We start from the raw sequence: 12,941 nt of genomic DNA on the forward strand, positions 1-12,941 counted from the left end.
TTGGGCGGGTGAGCGCATGGGAACACAGGGCACTATTGGCAGTTTTACTTCCTATTTTTGTTTCTCCTTTGTTTTCGGAGCTACAGCCCGATTCGGTCAGGGAGACGCCACCGTGAAATGAAGGGGGCGTGCTGTGTGTCCATCGCCTCGCCTCTCCTTACCTCTCTCAGTCGTTTCTCGTGCTTGTCGTTTTGATATAGGCCGATTTGAGAGCGTCAGCTCTCGCGTCAGCTGAGCAAAGTCGAGACAAGTCGAGACACACTAAGGGCTGGTATGCAGCGAGTAAGAGGGCGAGAAAACAATAGTTTAAGAGCGCGTGGCAAAAGTACTCATACGCGAAATTAAAAGCCTGCTGCGGTGGCCGGGAATCGAACCCGGATCAACCGCTTGGAAGGCAACTATGCTGACCATTACACCACCACCGCACAAGCGAGCGCCGCGCGTCCGCGCTGTGTCGGCTTCCCGCCAGTCGGCAGCGGCCGAAGGTGATCGTACCTGGCAGGCGCATTTCGAGGCGGGCTAGGGGAGCACATCCAGACGCATTCGGACAGCGTATCCGCGCACATTTCGCATCCTTTGGCAAGAGTTGGGCGCCGGCGACGCAAGAGTACGCAGAGGACCGCGTTCTGGCGGCATTTTTAAGCAGTTCAGTGCAGGATTCAGCGTCTGCAGCATCTTTTCCACAGAATGCTACGGCGCTTGACGGCAGTCCCACTTTCCCTTGAGACACCTGCTCGGGAAGCAGCGTCTAGTTACCGTTGGCTCGAGCATCGGTGGTTCAGTGGTAGAATGCTCGCCTGCCACGCGGGCGGCCCGGGTTCGATTCCCGGCCGATGCATCATTTTGCTTTTCCCGCGATATTGCTGCCGCGTGGCTTGCGCGCTTGAGATGCACGATCCACAAGAATGTATAGCTGGATTCCCTTGAGAAGAACCGAGAACGCAGCACTCGCGGGTCCCCACTAGGACGCTCGCATCATATTCTACAGACTAGCGTCGACCTGGCCTCACAAGTTGCTGTGTCCCGGTGCCTCCGAGGCACTGAACTTTAACGACAAGGAGTGCTGCCTATCGTTGCCAACAGCTGCAGCAACACCGCAATCAACTGGGCCGGCAGTGCACGTGTAGCAACAGAACACGTTATCGAGGAAGTACAGTGTCTCTACATCTAATATTGGGTAGGGTATTTACCCAGTTTCCAGGACAAGCGGTTCACCCGTGCCTCGGTAGCGCAGTAGGCAGCGCGTAAGTCTCATAATCTTAAGGTCGTCAGTTCGATCCTCACCCGGGGCGTTTAATTTTCTGTGACTGATGGTGGTGCTGTTGCTAGGGCGCCAACGTATTTCTTGTTTGTTATCCACAACGCTTCAGCGGGAAAATGTTTACTTCCTGTTATTGCTACTTACAGCTTCCCTTTTCCTCTTCTCCCAGCAGAGCATGAAGCCAAAAGCATTGCTCTGCGACGTTTGAGGTGCGCGCCTTGCCAGTCAGTACGTGCAAAGATGCTCGCAAAGAGAGAGGGGCGCCGACGCGGCACTCGACACGAAATGCGACAAGCGACCGTACGAACGGTCGAATGAAACGGCCACATCCGGTGTGGTCTAGTGGCTAGGATACCTGGCTTTCACCCAGGAGGCCCGGGTTCGATTCCCGGTACCGGAACGGAATTTTTTCCACACGAATCGTGACAAGTTTGAGCTGTCCGAGCGGCCGTTTCCCGTCCTGCTCGCAATATAGCTACTGTTTCGTGACCGTCAGCAGAATATAGACTAGGGAAGCAGACACACGACGCACATAGAAATGGTGTATGGCTTCATGCCACCTGTTTCCAGCGTAGGGCTGAGCAACTGCATCTGCCGAGGCCCGTTAGCTCAGTTGGTTAGAGCGTCGTGCTAATAACGCGAAGGTCGTGGGTTCGATCCCCCCACGGGCCACTACTCTTTTACTACTGCGAAAAGGCAGCGCCCATCTCAGCTGGCGAGTGTGATGACCAAAAGATCATCACCCTGCGTGGAAGTTGACAGACGATCCGAACCCGACTCGTCGGGAAGCACTACAGCATTCACTCGGCAATGGCCATAATATCTTGAATACACTGGTTCTCAACCGATAAAGAGAAAATGAAAGAAAATGTCCGATTGCCGATGCGTAACAACTTTGGCCCTTGTCAGTACTTGGGCGGGTGAGCGCATGGGAACACAGGGCACTATTGGCAGTTTTACTTCCTATTTTTGTTTCTCCTTTGTTTTCGGAGCTACAGCCCGATTCGGTCAGGGAGACGCCACCGTGAAATGAAGGGGGCGTGCTGTGTGTCCATCGCCTCGCCTCTCCTTACCTCTCTCAGTCGTTTCTCGTGCTTGTCGTTTTGATATAGGCCGATTTGAGAGCGTCAGCTCTCGCGTCAGCTGAGCAAAGTCGAGACAAGTCGAGACACACTAAGGGCTGGTATGCAGCGAGTAAGAGGGCGAGAAAACAATAGTTTAAGAGCGCGTGGCAAAAGTACTCATACGCGAAATTAAAAGCCTGCTGCGGTGGCCGGGAATCGAACCCGGATCAACCGCTTGGAAGGCAACTATGCTGACCATTACACCACCACCGCACAAGCGAGCGCCGCGCGTCCGCGCTGTGTCGGCTTCCCGCCAGTCGGCAGCGGCCGAAGGTGATCGTACCTGGCAGGCGCATTTCGAGGCGGGCTAGGGGAGCACATCCAGACGCATTCGGACAGCGTATCCGCGCACATTTCGCATCCTTTGGCAAGAGTTGGGCGCCGGCGACGCAAGAGTACGCAGAGGACCGCGTTCTGGCGGCATTTTTAAGCAGTTCAGTGCAGGATTCAGCGTCTGCAGCATCTTTTCCACAGAATGCTACGGCGCTTGACGGCAGTCCCACTTTCCCTTGAGACACCTGCTCGGGAAGCAGCGTCTAGTTACCGTTGGCTCGAGCATCGGTGGTTCAGTGGTAGAATGCTCGCCTGCCACGCGGGCGGCCCGGGTTCGATTCCCGGCCGATGCATCATTTTGCTTTTCCCGCGATATTGCTGCCGCGTGGCTTGCGCGCTTGAGATGCACGATCCACAAGAATGTATAGCTGGATTCCCTTGAGAAGAACCGAGAACGCAGCACTCGCGGGTCCCCACTAGGACGCTCGCATCATATTCTACAGACTAGCGTCGACCTGGCCTCACAAGTTGCTGTGTCCCGGTGCCTCCGAGGCACTGAACTTTAACGACAAGGAGTGCTGCCTATCGTTGCCAACAGCTGCAGCAACACCGCAATCAACTGGGCCGGCAGTGCACGTGTAGCAACAGAACACGTTATCGAGGAAGTACAGTGTCTCTACATCTAATATTGGGTAGGGTATTTACCCAGTTTCCAGGACAAGCGGTTCACCCGTGCCTCGGTAGCGCAGTAGGCAGCGCCTAAGTCTCATAATCTTAAGGTCGTCAGTTCGATCCTCACCCGGGGCGTTTAATTTTCTGTGACTGATGGTGGTGCTGTTGCTAGGGCGCCAACGTATTTCTTGTTTGTTATCCACAACGCTTCAGCGGGAAAATGTTTACTTCCTGTTATTGCTACTTACAGCTTCCCTTTTCCTCTTCTCCCAGCAGAGCATGAAGCCAAAAGCATTGCTCTGCGACGTTTGAGGTGCGCGCCTTGCCAGTCAGTACGTGCAAAGATGCTCGCAAAGAGAGAGGGGCGCCGACGCGGCACTCGACACGAAATGCGACAAGCGACCGTACGAACGGTCGAATGAAACGGCCACATCCGGTGTGGTCTAGTGGCTAGGATACCTGGCTTTCACCCAGGAGGCCCGGGTTCGATTCCCGGTACCGGAACGGAATTTTTTCCACACGAATCGTGACAAGTTTGAGCTGTCCGAGCGGCCGTTTCCCGTCCTGCTCGCAATATAGCTACTGTTTCGTGACCGTCAGCAGAATATAGACTAGGGAAGCAGACACACGACGCACATAGAAATGGTGTATGGCTTCATGCCACCTGTTTCCAGCGTAGGGCTGAGCAACTGCATCTGCCGAGGCCCGTTAGCTCAGTTGGTTAGAGCGTCGTGCTAATAACGCGAAGGTCGTGGGTTCGATCCCCCCACGGGCCACTACTCTTTTACTACTGCGAAAAGGCAGCGCCCATCTCAGCTGGCGAGTGTGATGACCAAAAGATCATCACCCTGCGTGGAAGTTGACAGACGATCCGAACCCGACTCGTCGGGAAGCACTACAGCATTCACTCGGCAATGGCCATAATATCTTGAATACACTGGTTCTCAACCGATAAAGAGAAAATGAAAGAAAATGTCCGATTGCCGATGCGTAACAACTTTGGCCCTTGTCAGTACTTGGGCGGGTGAGCGCATGGGAACACAGGGCACTATTGGCAGTTTTACTTCCTATTTTTGTTTCTCCTTTGTTTTCGGAGCTACAGCCCGATTCGGTCAGGGAGACGCCACCGTGAAATGAAGGGGGCGTGCTGTGTGTCCATCGCCTCGCCTCTCCTTACCTCTCTCAGTCGTTTCTCGTGCTTGTCGTTTTGATATAGGCCGATTTGAGAGCGTCAGCTCTCGCGTCAGCTGAGCAAAGTCGAGACAAGTCGAGACACACTAAGGGCTGGTATGCAGCGAGTAAGAGGGCGAGAAAACAATAGTTTAAGAGCGCGTGGCAAAAGTACTCATACGCGAAATTAAAAGCCTGCTGCGGTGGCCGGGAATCGAACCCGGATCAACCGCTTGGAAGGCAACTATGCTGACCATTACACCACCACCGCACAAGCGAGCGCCGCGCGTCCGCGCTGTGTCGGCTTCCCGCCAGTCGGCAGCGGCCGAAGGTGATCGTACCTGGCAGGCGCATTTCGAGGCGGGCTAGGGGAGCACATCCAGACGCATTCGGACAGCGTATCCGCGCACATTTCGCATCCTTTGGCAAGAGTTGGGCGCCGGCGACGCAAGAGTACGCAGAGGACCGCGTTCTGGCGGCATTTTTAAGCAGTTCAGTGCAGGATTCAGCGTCTGCAGCATCTTTTCCACAGAATGCTACGGCGCTTGACGGCAGTCCCACTTTCCCTTGAGACACCTGCTCGGGAAGCAGCGTCTAGTTACCGTTGGCTCGAGCATCGGTGGTTCAGTGGTAGAATGCTCGCCTGCCACGCGGGCGGCCCGGGTTCGATTCCCGGCCGATGCATCATTTTGCTTTTCCCGCGATATTGCTGCCGCGTGGCTTGCGCGCTTGAGATGCACGATCCACAAGAATGTATAGCTGGATTCCCTTGAGAAGAACCGAGAACGCAGCACTCGCGGGTCCCCACTAGGACGCTCGCATCATATTCTACAGACTAGCGTCGACCTGGCCTCACAAGTTGCTGTGTCCCGGTGCCTCCGAGGCACTGAACTTTAACGACAAGGAGTGCTGCCTATCGTTGCCAACAGCTGCAGCAACACCGCAATCAACTGGGCCGGCAGTGCACGTGTAGCAACAGAACACGTTATCGAGGAAGTACAGTGTCTCTACATCTAATATTGGGTAGGGTATTTACCCAGTTTCCAGGACAAGCGGTTCACCCGTGCCTCGGTAGCGCAGTAGGCAGCGCCTAAGTCTCATAATCTTAAGGTCGTCAGTTCGATCCTCACCCGGGGCGTTTAATTTTCTGTGACTGATGGTGGTGCTGTTGCTAGGGCGCCAACGTATTTCTTGTTTGTTATCCACAACGCTTCAGCGGGAAAATGTTTACTTCCTGTTATTGCTACTTACAGCTTCCCTTTTCCTCTTCTCCCAGCAGAGCATGAAGCCAAAAGCATTGCTCTGCGACGTTTGAGGTGCGCGCCTTGCCAGTCAGTACGTGCAAAGATGCTCGCAAAGAGAGAGGGGCGCCGACGCGGCACTCGACACGAAATGCGACAAGCGACCGTACGAACGGTCGAATGAAACGGCCACATCCGGTGTGGTCTAGTGGCTAGGATACCTGGCTTTCACCCAGGAGGCCCGGGTTCGATTCCCGGTACCGGAACGGAATTTTTTCCACACGAATCGTGACAAGTTTGAGCTGTCCGAGCGGCCGTTTCCCGTCCTGCTCGCAATATAGCTACTGTTTCGTGACCGTCAGCAGAATATAGACTAGGGAAGCAGACACACGACGCACATAGAAATGGTGTATGGCTTCATGCCACCTGTTTCCAGCGTAGGGCTGAGCAACTGCATCTGCCGAGGCCCGTTAGCTCAGTTGGTTAGAGCGTCGTGCTAATAACGCGAAGGTCGTGGGTTCGATCCCCCCACGGACCACTACTCTTTTACTACTGCGAAAAGGCAGCGCCCATCTCAGCTGGCGAGTGTGATGACCAAAAGATCATCACCCTGCGTGGAAGTTGACAGACGATCCGAACCCGACTCGTCGGGAAGCACTACAGCATTCACTCGGCAATGGCCATAATATCTTGAATACACTGGTTCTCAACCGATAAAGAGAAAATGAAAGAAAATGTCCGATTGCCGATGCGTAACAACTTTGGCCCTTGTCAGTACTTGGGCGGGTGAGCGCATGGGAACACAGGGCACTATTGGCAGTTTTACTTCCTATTTTTGTTTCTCCTTTGTTTTCGGAGCTACAGCCCGATTCGGTCAGGGAGACGCCACCGTGAAATGAAGGGGGCGTGCTGTGTGTCCATCGCCTCGCCTCTCCTTACCTCTCTCAGTCGTTTCTCGTGCTTGTCGTTTTGATATAGGCCGATTTGAGAGCGTCAGCTCTCGCGTCAGCTGAGCAAAGTCGAGACAAGTCGAGACACACTAAGGGCTGGTATGCAGCGAGTAAGAGGGCGAGAAAACAATAGTTTAAGAGCGCGTGGCAAAAGTACTCATACGCGAAATTAAAAGCCTGCTGCGGTGGCCGGGAATCGAACCCGGATCAACCGCTTGGAAGGCAACTATGCTGACCATTACACCACCACCGCACAAGCGAGCGCCGCGCGTCCGCGCTGTGTCGGCTTCCCGCCAGTCGGCAGCGGCCGAAGGTGATCGTACCTGGCAGGCGCATTTCGAGGCGGGCTAGGGGAGCACATCCAGACGCATTCGGACAGCGTATCCGCGCACATTTCGCATCCTTTGGCAAGAGTTGGGCGCCGGCGACGCAAGAGTACGCAGAGGACCGCGTTCTGGCGGCATTTTTAAGCAGTTCAGTGCAGGATTCAGCGTCTGCAGCATCTTTTCCACAGAATGCTACGGCGCTTGACGGCAGTCCCACTTTCCCTTGAGACACCTGCTCGGGAAGCAGCGTCTAGTTACCGTTGGCTCGAGCATCGGTGGTTCAGTGGTAGAATGCTCGCCTGCCACGCGGGCGGCCCGGGTTCGATTCCCGGCCGATGCATCATTTTGCTTTTCCCGCGATATTGCTGCCGCGTGGCTTGCGCGCTTGAGATGCACGATCCACAAGAATGTATAGCTGGATTCCCTTGAGAAGAACCGAGAACGCAGCACTCGCGGGTCCCCACTAGGACGCTCGCATCATATTCTACAGACTAGCGTCGACCTGGCCTCACAAGTTGCTGTGTCCCGGTGCCTCCGAGGCACTGAACTTTAACGACAAGGAGTGCTGCCTATCGTTGCCAACAGCTGCAGCAACACCGCAATCAACTGGGCCGGCAGTGCACGTGTAGCAACAGAACACGTTATCGAGGAAGTACAGTGTCTCTACATCTAATATTGGGTAGGGTATTTACCCAGTTTCCAGGACAAGCGGTTCACCCGTGCCTCGGTAGCGCAGTAGGCAGCGCCTAAGTCTCATAATCTTAAGGTCGTCAGTTCGATCCTCACCCGGGGCGTTTAATTTTCTGTGACTGATGGTGGTGCTGTTGCTAGGGCGCCAACGTATTTCTTGTTTGTTATCCACAACGCTTCAGCGGGAAAATGTTTACTTCCTGTTATTGCTACTTACAGCTTCCCTTTTCCTCTTCTCCCAGCAGAGCATGAAGCCAAAAGCATTGCTCTGCGACGTTTGAGGTGCGCGCCTTGCCAGTCAGTACGTGCAAAGATGCTCGCAAAGAGAGAGGGGCGCCGACGCGGCACTCGACACGAAATGCGACAAGCGACCGTACGAACGGTCGAATGAAACGGCCACATCCGGTGTGGTCTAGTGGCTAGGATACCTGGCTTTCACCCAGGAGGCCCGGGTTCGATTCCCGGTACCGGAACGGAATTTTTTCCACACGAATCGTGACAAGTTTGAGCTGTCCGAGCGGCCGTTTCCCGTCCTGCTCGCAATATAGCTACTGTTTCGTGACCGTCAGCAGAATATAGACTAGGGAAGCAGACACACGACGCACATAGAAATGGTGTATGGCTTCATGCCACCTGTTTCCAGCGTAGGGCTGAGCAACTGCATCTGCCGAGGCCCGTTAGCTCAGTTGGTTAGAGCGTCGTGCTAATAACGCGAAGGTCGTGGGTTCGATCCCCCCACGGACCACTACTCTTTTACTACTGCGAAAAGGCAGCGCCCATCTCAGCTGGCGAGTGTGATGACCAAAAGATCATCACCCTGCGTGGAAGTTGACAGACGATCCGAACCCGACTCGTCGGGAAGCACTACAGCATTCACTCGGCAATGGCCATAATATCTTGAATACACTGGTTCTCAACCGATAAAGAGAAAATGAAAGAAAATGTCCGATTGCCGATGCGTAACAACTTTGGCCCTTGTCAGTACTTGGGCGGGTGAGCGCATGGGAACACAGGGCACTATTGGCAGTTTTACTTCCTATTTTTGTTTCTCCTTTGTTTTCGGAGCTACAGCCCGATTCGGTCAGGGAGACGCCACCGTGAAATGAAGGGGGCGTGCTGTGTGTCCATCGCCTCGCCTCTCCTTACCTCTCTCAGTCGTTTCTCGTGCTTGTCGTTTTGATATAGGCCGATTTGAGAGCGTCAGCTCTCGCGTCAGCTGAGCAAAGTCGAGACAAGTCGAGACACACTAAGGGCTGGTATGCAGCGAGTAAGAGGGCGAGAAAACAATAGTTTAAGAGCGCGTGGCAAAAGTACTCATACGCGAAATTAAAAGCCTGCTGCGGTGGCCGGGAATCGAACCCGGATCAACCGCTTGGAAGGCAACTATGCTGACCATTACACCACCACCGCACAAGCGAGCGCCGCGCGTCCGCGCTGTGTCGGCTTCCCGCCAGTCGGCAGCGGCCGAAGGTGATCGTACCTGGCAGGCGCATTTCGAGGCGGGCTAGGGGAGCACATCCAGACGCATTCGGACAGCGTATCCGCGCACATTTCGCATCCTTTGGCAAGAGTTGGGCGCCGGCGACGCAAGAGTACGCAGAGGACCGCGTTCTGGCGGCATTTTTAAGCAGTTCAGTGCAGGATTCAGCGTCTGCAGCATCTTTTCCACAGAATGCTACGGCGCTTGACGGCAGTCCCACTTTCCCTTGAGACACCTGCTCGGGAAGCAGCGTCTAGTTACCGTTGGCTCGAGCATCGGTGGTTCAGTGGTAGAATGCTCGCCTGCCACGCGGGCGGCCCGGGTTCGATTCCCGGCCGATGCATCATTTTGCTTTTCCCGCGATATTGCTGCCGCGTGGCTTGCGCGCTTGAGATGCACGATCCACAAGAATGTATAGCTGGATTCCCTTGAGAAGAACCGAGAACGCAGCACTCGCGGGTCCCCACTAGGACGCTCGCATCATATTCTACAGACTAGCGTCGACCTGGCCTCACAAGTTGCTGTGTCCCGGTGCCTCCGAGGCACTGAACTTTAACGACAAGGAGTGCTGCCTATCGTTGCCAACAGCTGCAGCAACACCGCAATCAACTGGGCCGGCAGTGCACGTGTAGCAACAGAACACGTTATCGAGGAAGTACAGTGTCTCTACATCTAATATTGGGTAGGGTATTTACCCAGTTTCCAGGACAAGCGGTTCACCCGTGCCTCGGTAGCGCAGTAGGCAGCGCCTAAGTCTCATAATCTTAAGGTCGTCAGTTCGATCCTCACCCGGGGCGTTTAATTTTCTGTGACTGATGGTGGTGCTGTTGCTAGGGCGCCAACGTATTTCTTGTTTGTTATCCACAACGCTTCAGCGGGAAAATGTTTACTTCCTGTTATTGCTACTTACAGCTTCCCTTTTCCTCTTCTCCCAGCAGAGCATGAAGCCAAAAGCATTGCTCTGCGACGTTTGAGGTGCGCGCCTTGCCAGTCAGTACGTGCAAAGATGCTCGCAAAGAGAGAGGGGCGCCGACGCGGCACTCGACACGAAATGCGACAAGCGACCGTACGAACGGTCGAATGAAACGGCCACATCCGGTGTGGTCTAGTGGCTAGGATACCTGGCTTTCACCCAGGAGGCCCGGGTTCGATTCCCGGTACCGGAACGGAATTTTTTCCACACGAATCGTGACAAGTTTGAGCTGTCCGAGCGGCCGTTTCCCGTCCTGCTCGCAATATAGCTACTGTTTCGTGACCGTCAGCAGAATATAGACTAGGGAAGCAGACACACGACGCACATAGAAATGGTGTATGGCTTCATGCCACCTGTTTCCAGCGTAGGGCTGAGCAACTGCATCTGCCGAGGCCCGTTAGCTCAGTTGGTTAGAGCGTCGTGCTAATAACGCGAAGGTCGTGGGTTCGATCCCCCCACGGGCCACTACTCTTTTACTACTGCGAAAAGGCAGCGCCCATCTCAGCTGGCGAGTGTGATGACCAAAAGATCATCACCCTGCGTGGAAGTTGACAGACGATCCGAACCCGACTCGTCGGGAAGCACTACAGCATTCACTCGGCAATGGCCATAATATCTTGAATACACTGGTTCTCAACCGATAAAGAGAAAATGAAAGAAAATGTCCGATTGCCGATGCGTAACAACTTTGGCCCTTGTCAGTACTTGGGCGGGTGAGCGCATGGGAACACAGGGCACTATTGGCAGTTTTACTTCCTATTTTTGTTTCTCCTTTGTTTTCGGAGCTACAGCCCGATTCGGTCAGGGAGACGCCACCGTGAAATGAAGGGGGCGTGCTGTGTGTCCATCGCCTCGCCTCTCCTTACCTCTCTCAGTCGTTTCTCGTGCTTGTCGTTTTGATATAGGCCGATTTGAGAGCGTCAGCTCTCGCGTCAGCTGAGCAAAGTCGAGACAAGTCGAGACACACTAAGGGCTGGTATGCAGCGAGTAAGAGGGCGAGAAAACAATAGTTTAAGAGCGCGTGGCAAAAGTACTCATACGCGAAATTAAAAGCCTGCTGCGGTGGCCGGGAATCGAACCCGGATCAACCGCTTGGAAGGCAACTATGCTGACCATTACACCACCACCGCACAAGCGAGCGCCGCGCGTCCGCGCTGTGTCGGCTTCCCGCCAGTCGGCAGCGGCCGAAGGTGATCGTACCTGGCAGGCGCATTTCGAGGCGGGCTAGGGGAGCACATCCAGACGCATTCGGACAGCGTATCCGCGCACATTTCGCATCCTTTGGCAAGAGTTGGGCGCCGGCGACGCAAGAGTACGCAGAGGACCGCGTTCTGGCGGCATTTTTAAGCAGTTCAGTGCAGGATTCAGCGTCTGCAGCATCTTTTCCACAGAATGCTACGGCGCTTGACGGCAGTCCCACTTTCCCTTGAGACACCTGCTCGGGAAGCAGCGTCTAGTTACCGTTGGCTCGAGCATCGGTGGTTCAGTGGTAGAATGCTCGCCTGCCACGCGGGCGGCCCGGGTTCGATTCCCGGCCGATGCATCATTTTGCTTTTCCCGCGATATTGCTGCCGCGTGGCTTGCGCGCTTGAGATGCACGATCCACAAGAATGTATAGCTGGATTCCCTTGAGAAGAACCGAGAACGCAGCACTCGCGGGTCCCCACTAGGACGCTCGCATCATATTCTACAGACTAGCGTCGACCTGGCCTCACAAGTTGCTGTGTCCCGGTGCCTCCGAGGCACTGAACTTTAACGACAAGGAGTGCTGCCTATCGTTGCCAACAGCTGCAGCAACACCGCAATCAACTGGGCCGGCAGTGCACGTGTAGCAACAGAACACGTTATCGAGGAAGTACAGTGTCTCTACATCTAATATTGGGTAGGGTATTTACCCAGTTTCCAGGACAAGCGGTTCACCCGTGCCTCGGTAGCGCAGTAGGCAGCGCGTAAGTCTCATAATCTTAAGGTCGTCAGTTCGATCCTCACCCGGGGCGTTTAATTTTCTGTGACTGATGGTGGTGCTGTTGCTAGGGCGCCAACGTATTTCTTGTTTGTTATCCACAACGCTTCAGCGGGAAAATGTTTACTTCCTGTTATTGCTACTTACAGCTTCCCTTTTCCTCTTCTCCCAGCAGAGCATGAAGCCAAAAGCATTGCTCTGCGACGTTTGAGGTGCGCGCCTTGCCAGTCAGTACGTGCAAAGATGCTCGCAAAGAGAGAGTGGCGCCGACGCGGCACTCGACACGAAATGCGACAAGCGACCGTACGAACGGTCGAATGAAACGGCCACATCCGGTGTGGTCTAGTGGCTAGGATACCTGGCTTTCACCCAGGAGGCCCGGGTTCGATTCCCGGTACCGGAACGGAATTTTTTCCACACGAATCGTGACAAGTTTGAGCTGTCCGAGCGGCCGTTTCCCGTCCTGCTCGCAATATAGCTACTGTTTCGTGACCGTCAGCAGAATATAGACTAGGGAAGCAGACACACGACGCACATAGAAATGGTGTATGGCTTCATGCCACCTGTTTCCAGCGTAGGGCTGAGCAACTGCATCTGCCGAGGCCCGTTAGCTCAGTTGGTTAGAGCGTCGTGCTAATAACGCGAAGGTCGTGGGTTCGATCCCCCCACGGGCCACTACTCTTTTACTACTGCGAAAAGGCAGCGCCCATCTCAGCTGGCGAGTGTGATGACCAAAAGATCATCACCCTGCGTGGAAGTTGACAGACGATCCGAACCCGACTCGTCGGGAAGCACTACAGCATTCACTCGGCAATGGC

General features: G+C 54.7%; 26 non-coding genes across 26 annotated transcripts; 20 read left to right on the forward strand and 6 right to left on the reverse strand.

Annotated features, from left to right (window-relative positions):
- Positions 1-353: 353 nt before the first annotated feature.
- On the reverse strand, positions 354-425 carry Trnag-ucc. Its single transcript has one exon. It is a non-coding gene; the product is annotated as a tRNA-Gly (tRNA).
- A 342-nt stretch (positions 426-767) lies between these two features.
- Positions 768-838, forward strand: Trnag-gcc. Its single transcript has one exon. It is a non-coding gene; the product is annotated as a tRNA-Gly (tRNA).
- Positions 839-1,219: 381 nt separating this feature from the next.
- Positions 1,220-1,292, forward strand: Trnam-cau. The gene has a single exon. It is a non-coding gene; the product is annotated as a tRNA-Met (tRNA).
- Positions 1,293-1,589: 297 nt separating this feature from the next.
- Positions 1,590-1,661, forward strand: Trnae-uuc. Its single transcript has one exon. It is a non-coding gene; the product is annotated as a tRNA-Glu (tRNA).
- A 198-nt stretch (positions 1,662-1,859) lies between these two features.
- Trnai-aau lies at positions 1,860-1,933 on the forward strand. Its single transcript has one exon. It is a non-coding gene; the product is annotated as a tRNA-Ile (tRNA).
- A 593-nt stretch (positions 1,934-2,526) lies between these two features.
- On the reverse strand, positions 2,527-2,598 carry Trnag-ucc. Its single transcript has one exon. It is a non-coding gene; the product is annotated as a tRNA-Gly (tRNA).
- Positions 2,599-2,940: 342 nt separating this feature from the next.
- Trnag-gcc lies at positions 2,941-3,011 on the forward strand. The gene has a single exon. It is a non-coding gene; the product is annotated as a tRNA-Gly (tRNA).
- Positions 3,012-3,762: 751 nt separating this feature from the next.
- Trnae-uuc lies at positions 3,763-3,834 on the forward strand. The gene has a single exon. It is a non-coding gene; the product is annotated as a tRNA-Glu (tRNA).
- A 198-nt stretch (positions 3,835-4,032) lies between these two features.
- Positions 4,033-4,106, forward strand: Trnai-aau. The gene has a single exon. It is a non-coding gene; the product is annotated as a tRNA-Ile (tRNA).
- A 593-nt stretch (positions 4,107-4,699) lies between these two features.
- Positions 4,700-4,771, reverse strand: Trnag-ucc. Its single transcript has one exon. It is a non-coding gene; the product is annotated as a tRNA-Gly (tRNA).
- A 342-nt stretch (positions 4,772-5,113) lies between these two features.
- Positions 5,114-5,184, forward strand: Trnag-gcc. The gene has a single exon. It is a non-coding gene; the product is annotated as a tRNA-Gly (tRNA).
- A 751-nt stretch (positions 5,185-5,935) lies between these two features.
- On the forward strand, positions 5,936-6,007 carry Trnae-uuc. The gene has a single exon. It is a non-coding gene; the product is annotated as a tRNA-Glu (tRNA).
- A 198-nt stretch (positions 6,008-6,205) lies between these two features.
- Positions 6,206-6,279, forward strand: Trnai-aau. The gene has a single exon. It is a non-coding gene; the product is annotated as a tRNA-Ile (tRNA).
- A 593-nt stretch (positions 6,280-6,872) lies between these two features.
- On the reverse strand, positions 6,873-6,944 carry Trnag-ucc. The gene has a single exon. It is a non-coding gene; the product is annotated as a tRNA-Gly (tRNA).
- Positions 6,945-7,286: 342 nt separating this feature from the next.
- On the forward strand, positions 7,287-7,357 carry Trnag-gcc. Its single transcript has one exon. It is a non-coding gene; the product is annotated as a tRNA-Gly (tRNA).
- Positions 7,358-8,108: 751 nt separating this feature from the next.
- On the forward strand, positions 8,109-8,180 carry Trnae-uuc. Its single transcript has one exon. It is a non-coding gene; the product is annotated as a tRNA-Glu (tRNA).
- Positions 8,181-8,378: 198 nt separating this feature from the next.
- Trnai-aau lies at positions 8,379-8,452 on the forward strand. The gene has a single exon. It is a non-coding gene; the product is annotated as a tRNA-Ile (tRNA).
- A 593-nt stretch (positions 8,453-9,045) lies between these two features.
- Positions 9,046-9,117, reverse strand: Trnag-ucc. The gene has a single exon. It is a non-coding gene; the product is annotated as a tRNA-Gly (tRNA).
- Positions 9,118-9,459: 342 nt separating this feature from the next.
- Trnag-gcc lies at positions 9,460-9,530 on the forward strand. The gene has a single exon. It is a non-coding gene; the product is annotated as a tRNA-Gly (tRNA).
- Positions 9,531-10,281: 751 nt separating this feature from the next.
- Positions 10,282-10,353, forward strand: Trnae-uuc. The gene has a single exon. It is a non-coding gene; the product is annotated as a tRNA-Glu (tRNA).
- A 198-nt stretch (positions 10,354-10,551) lies between these two features.
- Positions 10,552-10,625, forward strand: Trnai-aau. Its single transcript has one exon. It is a non-coding gene; the product is annotated as a tRNA-Ile (tRNA).
- A 593-nt stretch (positions 10,626-11,218) lies between these two features.
- Positions 11,219-11,290, reverse strand: Trnag-ucc. The gene has a single exon. It is a non-coding gene; the product is annotated as a tRNA-Gly (tRNA).
- Positions 11,291-11,632: 342 nt separating this feature from the next.
- Trnag-gcc lies at positions 11,633-11,703 on the forward strand. The gene has a single exon. It is a non-coding gene; the product is annotated as a tRNA-Gly (tRNA).
- Positions 11,704-12,084: 381 nt separating this feature from the next.
- On the forward strand, positions 12,085-12,157 carry Trnam-cau. Its single transcript has one exon. It is a non-coding gene; the product is annotated as a tRNA-Met (tRNA).
- Positions 12,158-12,454: 297 nt separating this feature from the next.
- On the forward strand, positions 12,455-12,526 carry Trnae-uuc. The gene has a single exon. It is a non-coding gene; the product is annotated as a tRNA-Glu (tRNA).
- A 198-nt stretch (positions 12,527-12,724) lies between these two features.
- Positions 12,725-12,798, forward strand: Trnai-aau. The gene has a single exon. It is a non-coding gene; the product is annotated as a tRNA-Ile (tRNA).
- Positions 12,799-12,941: the final 143 nt, after the last annotated feature.

Source organism: Schistocerca americana, unplaced genomic scaffold (genome assembly GCF_021461395.2).
Source record: "Schistocerca americana isolate TAMUIC-IGC-003095 unplaced genomic scaffold, iqSchAmer2.1 HiC_scaffold_116, whole genome shotgun sequence".
Lineage (NCBI taxonomy): Eukaryota > Metazoa > Arthropoda > Insecta > Orthoptera > Acrididae > Schistocerca > Schistocerca americana.